Source organism: Loxodonta africana, chromosome 23 (assembly GCF_030014295.1).
Source record: "Loxodonta africana isolate mLoxAfr1 chromosome 23, mLoxAfr1.hap2, whole genome shotgun sequence".
Lineage (NCBI taxonomy): Eukaryota > Metazoa > Chordata > Mammalia > Proboscidea > Elephantidae > Loxodonta > Loxodonta africana.
The window spans coordinates 55,547,997-55,556,832 of NC_087364.1; the positions used below are offsets into that span (position 1 = coordinate 55,547,997).

At 40.1% G+C, this 8,836-nt stretch overlaps 1 long non-coding RNA gene across 1 annotated transcript in view; it reads left to right on the plus strand.

Moving 5' to 3' along the window:
- LOC111752322 (uncharacterized) overlaps window positions 1–2,798 on the plus strand; it is an 82,416-nt gene extending 79,618 nt beyond the window's left edge. Inside the window, exon 7 of the long non-coding RNA XR_010319134.1 lies at window positions 2,487–2,798. This is a non-coding gene — a long non-coding RNA (uncharacterized LOC111752322). The remainder of the gene's footprint in view (window positions 1–2,486) is intronic.
- The last annotated feature ends 6,038 nt before the right edge of the window (window positions 2,799–8,836 follow it).

Here is an 8,836-nt window from a genome sequence, read left to right on the forward strand (position 1 = left end):
AAGATTGGCACTGGAACTGAATTACGTAGTGTGAAAGAAAATCAGATTAATGTGCTCCCTGTAAATGTGCTTTGTAAAACTATGAGGCATTATGCAAATAAAAGTAATTGATATTGTTTTCAGTGCATAAAGCTATGCTTTAGACTCAATGAAAGTTTATTTTTAACTTATGAGCTATGATTGTAAATCATTTTATGAAAGAATCTAACACACTCTGGAATGTACAAATTCTGGTATATTTGTTATACGTATTTGCTTGTTTTATTCAATGAGTGACCTACTATGTGATAATTACTTGGGCCAGTAATGAGAGCAATTGCTTTTATGATACCATTAGTCACATGCTGCTCTTAGAAGGTATTGATTAATTTTCATAAGTACTATTTGTTATAATTCTCATTTTATTGATAAGGAAACTAAGGGGCAGGTTAGTGGTAGCTTGGACTGGTTGTAGAAATGGAGTTGGAGGTTTCAACGAAATAGTGTGGGAGTACAGAGAAACATCTGGTAGGACTTCCCTATAGAGGCAATATCTGAATTGGGTTGTGAACACTGAGTAGGAGTTTGCCATAGGAGGTAGAAAAGTATATTGAAATTACATCACTGTCAGTAAAAACATCTCTAGACAACTTTCAAAAAAATATATAGGATTATTCTTTTTTTTTCTTTATTGTACTTTACATCAAGTTTTCAGAACAAACTAGCTTCTCATTAAGCAGTTAGCACACATATTGTTTTATGACATTGGTTAACAACCCCACGACATGTCAATCCTTCCACTTCTTGACCGTGGGTTCCCTATTACCAGCTTTCCTGTCCTCTCCTGCCTTCTAGTCCTTGCCCCTGGCCTGGTGTGCCCCTTTAGTCTCACTTTGTTTTGTGGGCCTGTCTAATCTTTGGCTGAAGGGTCAACCTCAGGAGTGACTTCATTACTGAGCTAAAAGTGGGTAAAAAAGTACAGGGGCTATATTCTTGGGGTTTCTCCAGTCTCTGTTCAAACACATATATTTTAATTTTACTTTCTAAGTATGTGGCATGTTTTTCAACATGCTCAATGGTAGTATACCTTTGGATTTGAAGGTATATCTGAACATTGGAAAAATTAAAAAAATAAATCATTCATATCCAAGTTTAGTAAATGAAACCAGTGATTTTTGTCAATATCCACAGATGATTTAAAAATAATACTAATTATTTTGCACGTGGCTTATATATAAATAGACTCTAAAGCTAATTCAAAAACTGTTTAAAGAACACTTTGAGCCTACCTTACAATTAGAAGGCTAAATAAGAGGAATATGAATCCACATATGCAAAAACGGGCAACCAGATTCATTTATCATGTGGAATGTGAGCATCAGACATGCTTGTTCCTTGTGCTTCCAAGACTCTGTATTTACAGCTCAGTGATCTTACTCTGTGTGAGAGGGTAGCTGTGTATTCCCCTGTAGGCTGTGAGATCCCTGCAAGCAGCCGTCCTGTATCCTCAAGAACTGAAACAGGACCTTTGGAGAAATTCCTTAGTAAATGCTTGTTTAAATGGGTTTAATTATAATCAGTGGATTTTCTCTTTTCCATAGACTGACACAATGGAATGGTGGCAAAGGAAGGCTTCTTCATTACAGGCAGTCCCACCAGGTTACAAACGAGATCTGTTCCTAAGTGTGTCTTTAAGAATTTGTAGGGAAGTCGGAACAGGTACATACAGTTCTTATTTAGCCTTACTTTTTAGTACAATAGAAAACCCTGGTGGTGTAGTGGTTAAGAGCTATGGCTGCTAACCAAAAGGTCAGCAGTTCAAATCCAATAGGTGATCCTTGGAAACTCTATGGGGGAGTTCTATTCTGTCCTATGGGGTCGCTGTGAGCCAAATCAACTCTGTGGCAATGGGTTTGATTTTTTGTTTTTAGTGCAATGACTTAAAAGCTGCACCTACAGCAAGTGAGGGTGACTGTGATGAAGAGTTTATTATGAGTAGGGCTTGGTTCCATCCTTTCAAAGTGAGAGCAAATTTCCATAACATTAAAGGGTAAGTACCAGTTTTCTGTAAGTCAGACATTTGCAACCGTAGGACTTACTGTATAAGAACCCTTTGTAGGCAAAGTGGGAATGAGCTTATGAGGCCAAATCATTCAGACTCCTATTTTCACATTAGTCTTGATTAAGAATGGCTCCACTGCACCACTAGGCTTGTCTTGTTCCTGGTTAAAGTTATTTTAAGCAGCAGGTGCCCAGAGACAAGTCAGATGAACAAATAAATTGTAGCATACAAAGGAAACTGTGATTGAACGGAATTGTGAGATTAAATCTAACTTGATTTAAATGTGTGGGCAAGAAATATGTGTTCTCAAATAATCAGCTTCGGTTTAAGGCTATTACTGGATATAAACTTGACCAGGCTGGAAATGAGGAAATAGAGTATTTTAGACAACAAAGCACTAAATGAACCATCGGGAGACTCAAAAGACCTTCTCTTTTTTGTCCAGATCCCATGACCCTTTCTGGACACAGCTCTCAATCTGTCTGCTTCCTGAAGCCTTTTCTGACCTCCTCTGAATATCCACCTTATCTTACCTGTCTTAAGGTAAGTAACACTTTCCACCTTGTTGTATACTTGTATATATCCTCTCCCCCTAACTAGTTGCCTTCATGTCTACTCTGACTCATGGTGACCCCATGTGTATTAGAGTAGAACTGTGCTCCATAGGCTTTTCAACGGCTGATTTTTTGGAAGTAGATCACCAGGTCTTTCTTCCAAGGTGCCTCTCTGTGGACTTGAACCTCCAGCCTTGCAGTCAGCAGCCAAGCATGTTAACTGCACCACCCAGGGACTCCCTTCTCCCCCCTACCTACCACCATGTATTATGTCCCTTGAGAACATCGTGTCGTTCCGACTCATAGTGACCCTATAGGACAGAGTATAACTGCCCTATAGGGTTTCCAAGGAGAGGCTGATGGATTCGAACTCCTGACCTTTTGGTTAGCAGCCTGAGCTCTTAACCACTGTGCCACCAAGGCTCTACCTTCTACACAGTGAGTCTACGTGGTAGGTCTTTTATACATGATTGTTGAAAAGTGAATGTTATCTCCAAAGCAAAAGAGTAATAAACAACTCCTTTTTGAGATGAGAAAAAGATTACTGCTTCATTAACACACAGCCATGCATGTCTCCAGATAGAAATGAAATGTAGGTTTATTTTGGTTGGTTGGTTGTATTTTCTGTCAAGGAGTCTAATCCACTACACCGTTTCCTTATGCACAGGTGGACCCTTATCATGCATACAAGTCTGTGAAGGAAATGCATTTCAACTGTGCCTTAGAAACTTCATGGGGCTTTGGGACAGGATTTCTTTAATGATCCGACTGTATCATATTACTGATTGCCAAGCCGAAAAAATGTTTGGCAGAAGTTTTGGCTTCTGAGGTTTTGGATGCCTTCCTGGTAATCTGCCTCAGAATTCTGAAATATAAATAAACGAGTTCAGGTTCAAACTTTTTTGAATTCGAGCTGCTAGGTCTTTATTTCCCTCCAATCTGAACATTTTGCTGCAGAAATTCCAACCAAGCAGAAAGGAGATAATCAGTCGACATTTTCAGAGGTTATTAGTGGCCGTGGTTTAGGGGAACAAAATGAGAGTGGTTGATTTGAAACTTCGCGTGTCTTGGTAGTAACTGATCTCTGGCAATTGGTATTTATTTTCCAGGATGTTTTCCCCCGTTTCTGTTTGGGGGAGGAGGACGAGGGAGTTTTTTGTTGCTTTGATTCTGCCCGAAGAAGGTTCTAAATGTTCCTTTGTTAGACGTTACACACTTAGCTTTGTTTTACGTTTCTTGTCCGGGAGCCAAGTATTTTTCAAGTCACTCAACATTCTCTGGAGGCATGCTTGTCCACTGAGTGTGGTTCCAAAGCAAAGTTGAACACGCATTAAAAAGAGACATGACTGGGGATTTCGGGTGCCATGAACACCACACCTAATAGGCCCAGGACTATTTGAACGAATGATATAGCTTCGGTCATCTCTATAAATTCCAGAGTCAGTTCCTGATGAGTTCTGAGGGAAACAAAAGCCTTTTATTAAAGAAAGGATAAAGAAAGAAAGCACTCATTCCATCCCTACACACACACACACACACATACACACACACACACAAACGTGCTTACATGATCTCTGTGTGACTCCTGGGCTACATCACCACTGAGCGTGTTTGGGAAGACAGAGGTGACCTGGGCTGTATTCTGATGGGTAGGTGCCAGCAAATATTCTGAAGGATAGGGCGGAGGAACAATATCTTTGATGTGGTGAAGAACAGGTGAAATTGTGCACTGTGGATAAGTAAGCCAGCACAAGTTAGCCCGTGTGTATATTGCTTATTGAGTAGTCTGTCCCTGACAACAGCTCTTAATTTGAAGAAATCCCTCTTATCAAGCCAAGCCTATTACCTTTTTTTCCCCTTTTGATGGTTACTAAGCATTTTTAATAGAATTATATCCCCAGCATAAAATGTGCAATGTGACATTGAAGAAAAATATTTCCTTCAACATTCTCCTTTAAAGTTTCTGGTAAAGTGCAAGTCTTGCTCCTTTACCTTAGTTTGGGGGAGAATAACACATCTCAGAGTACAATTCAAAAAAAACTAGGTTAAAATAATCTTTCACACTTTAAGAAAATTTTGAATTCTATCTTTTCACTTAAAAAAAAAAAAAAAAACCTTTTCAGTCTATGTGGGATTTTTTGGTAGAAAAATGCCTATTTTAAGTATTTCCTAGGATCTTTGTTCTTTCAAGGTGATATTGAGCTCTCCTCACAGGCTCCTATAAACCAAGCAGCTTAGTTGTTCAGCCACACAGCCCACTTGGGATGGGCTTGGCGGGACAGGTGGGCAAGTCACCTGATGCCTACATATGCCTATGACCTTTGTACTCTGACAGATTGTGAAACAGCCACTCACCTAGGGTTTACTGATGTTTTTCTTACATCTCAGAATATAGTAGGACCTGGGAAAATGACAAAGAAAAAAAAATTTTTTTGAGGAAATTTTAATTCTCCATCCTGTCTTCTTCCCTCCCCCAGGTGCCCTGTTCCTTTACCTGTTCCTTGGGTCTCCAAAACTCTCCTCTGTGTTACTGTTCTGAGTGACGACCTTTCCTCTAGGACATTTGTGCCTCTTGTTCTTCCCTTCACCACCCTATCCCCAAACCCTAATCTCTTCTCTAGCAGACTTGGCAGTGGATGGTAATGTCACTGGTATGAAAATAGGAACGACTAACGTTTATCACATTCTTACCGTGTGCTACACCCTTTGCTGAGCCTAGTAGCTGAACTGTCTCATTTACTTACTGCAACAACATTATAAGCCATATGCAGATTTTTCATTCCAGTTTTATTCCTGAAGAGACTGAGGCACAAAGAGGCAAGAGTTACCCAGTTATACATGACAGGTCTGGATTTGAGCCTAGACCTTGATCTAGGTCCAGAAGGTTTTTACTTAAGATTATATAGTGGCCAAGTCTGAGGGAGTTTGAGTATAAAAAAAAATGACTATGAATGCATAAAACTCCACAAGTCCATAATTACACTCGAAAAAAGAGAAAGCCCCCAAAACAAAACTTGTCACCGTTGGAGACGATTATCACACTGACTCTTTATTCTGAAAACTGGTGGTTAAAAATACTTAAATATTTAACATCTTTCCAGAAGAAACTGTATTTCAGGGTAACCAAATCGTCCAGTTAATGAAGAAAAACCGCTCTTTAAAGAACACGGCAGCTATGAATGTAGGTGGAATAATATGGTTGGAAAGTCACCATTTTATAGCCCTTATGGGAATGATGATGAGAAACCCTGGTGGTGTAGTGGTTAAATGCTACGTCTGCTAACCAAAAGGTTGGCAGTTCGAATCCCCCAGGTGCTCCTTGGAAACCCTATGGGGCAGTTCCACTCTGTCCTATATGGTTGTTATGAGTCAGAATCAACTCGATGGCGGTGGCTTTGGTTTCAGTTTGGAGGGAATGATGATTCAAGCATCCGCAGTGGATACTGAGAGCCCTAAACAAAGGGTGAGGGGGACCATCACCACACACTCCCCCAGATTGCTTGCTGATTGAGTGGCAGTAAGGGTATCTCGCTGTCGCCTCTCTGACATTATGAAACTCCATATGTGGTGCAATATGAAGTACCAATATCACCTTTTGCAGAATAAATTGTGTCCCCCCAAAATATGTGCTGGAATTCTAAGTATAGGAGTTAGGGTGTAACCCTATTTGGGGGTAGAATTTTCTTTGTTATGTTGATGAGGCCATATCAGAGTGTCCTAAGCCCAATCACAACTGGGTTACAAGAAGCAGCATAGACACAGAGATAAACAAGCACAAGCAGGGGCGGATAGATGCCATGTGAAGATTGCCAAGGAACCAAGGGTTGCTAGCTACTAGATAGTGAAATAGACAAAAAAGGGACCTCCCCCTCGAGCCACACACCGAATTTGGACTACGGCCTCCTGAACTGTGAGAAAACAAACTTCTGTTCTTTAAAGCCACCCACTTGTGATATTCCTGTTACAGTAGCATGAGAAACTAAAGTATCGCCTATGAAATATTCTCGCCAAAAGTGGGTCTATTTAAGACTTTAGATATAGTTTCTATTTAAAAAAAAAAAAAAAAAAACAACAGACAAGGAATAACTTAACTAACACCACAAGGAAATAATCAAACAAATCCAAAAGGCAGATCAGACAACTGGTCTAGGCTTTGTCACAAGTTAATGTCATGGTGGGGGGAGGAAAGAAGTGGGAGAGGGGGTGTTTCAGATTACATAATGACCAAATGCTCTCCACGACCTTTCAAAAGATATTGATTTGAACAAACACGTTGTACAAAGATATTTTTGGAATGACTGGGAAATCGTTAAGAATTTAGAAGTTAATTGTCTTAAAATTTCTTAGGCTAGGTTCTTCAGGGAAGCAAAACTGGTGAAGTGTATGTGTGTGTATATATATATATATATACACACACACACACATATGGAGAGAGAGAGGGATATTTATCTCAAGGAAATAGCTCATGGGGTTGTAGAGGCTGGCAAGTCCCAAGTCTGTGGGTTAGGCACCAGGCTGGAGGCTTCTCTTGACTCATGTAGCTGCAGGGGCTGACGAATTCAAAATTGGCAGGTAAGACAGCAAGCTGCTGCTCAAGTCCCATGAACCAGAGGTCAGATGATGATGAGCCGGATGCAGGATCCAGAGTAAACCAGCCAGCTTTGCCAGAATGTGTACATATATATTGGCGGCAGGCTACATCCCCAAGGAAACTCCCCTTATAACTTATTGGCTGATCATATCGTGGAGGATGGCTGCATCATTAAGTAGTTGCCAAATTACATCATTACATAACTGCCAAACCACTGAGAATCACAGCCCAGCCAAGTTGACACACAATCTTAACCATCACAGCCCACCCCTTGTCAAACTGGCACCTGAACACGTAAATAAATAACCATAAATAGTCTCTAAATAAAGAAAGCTACAGAGTCTTACCTGTGCCTAAAATGATACAACTAACGTGTACAACTGAAAATGCACTAGCCCTGTATATATCTTGTATTTTATAAGCAAAGAAAAAAAATATTTGAGGCACACATACGAAGAAGAAATACTCATGACAATTACAGTCCTTGTTTTTGCAACTGGTCATGTGGTTGTAATTGGTATTTAGAGCTACCTTCTAAATTCCTCTTAAGAGTTGCAGGAGTACATTGACATAGAACTTCCAGAAATTTAAGCCAGATTCAGAGGAGGATGTGGAACAAGGGAGATCATTGCTGATGTCATGTGGATCTTTGGCTGAAAGAAGAGAATACCAGAAAGATGTTTATCAGTGTTTTACTGACTATGCAAAGGCATCCGACTGCGTGGATCATAACAAATTATGGATAACATTGCGAAGAATGGGAATTCCAGAACACTTAATTGTGCTCATGCAGAACCTGTACATAGACCAAGAGGCAGTTATTTGAACAGAATAAGGGAATACTATGTGGTTTAAAGTCAGGAAAGGTGTGTGTCAGGGTTGTATTCTTTCACCACACTTATTCAGTCTGTATGCTGAGCAAACAACATAAGAAGCTGGATTATATGAAGAAGAACAGGGCATCAGGATTGGAGGAAGACTCATTAACAGCCTGAAATATGCAGATGATACAACCTTGCTTGCAGGCAGTGAAGAGGACTTGAAGCACTTACTAATGAAGATCAAAGACTACAAGCTTCAGTATGGATTACACCTCAACATAAAGAAAATAAAATCCCCACAACTGCAACCATAAGCAACATCATGATAAATGGAGAAAATATTGAAATTGTCAACAATTTCATTTTACTTGGATCCACAATCAACACCCATGGAAGCAGCAGTCAAGAAATCAAATGGCGCATTGCATTGGGCAAATCTGCTGCAAAAGACTTCAAAGTGTTAAAAAGCAAAGATGGCACTTTGAGGACTAAGGTATGGAAGACTGAAGTAGAACTGATACCTTTGAATTATGGTGTTGGTGAGGAAAATTGAACATACCATGGACTGCCAGAAGAACCAACATATCTGTCTTGGAAGAAGTACAGCCAGAATGCTCCTTATAAACGAGAATGGTGAGACTTCGTCTCATGTACTTTGGACATGTTATCAGGAGGGACCAGTCCCTGGAGAAGGACATTATGCTTGGTAAAGTGTAGGGTCAGTGAAAAAGAGGAAACCCTCAATGAGCTGGATTGACACAGTGGCTGCAACAGTGGGCTCAAGTATAACAACAATTGTGAGGATGGTGCAGGACCAGGTAAAGTTTTG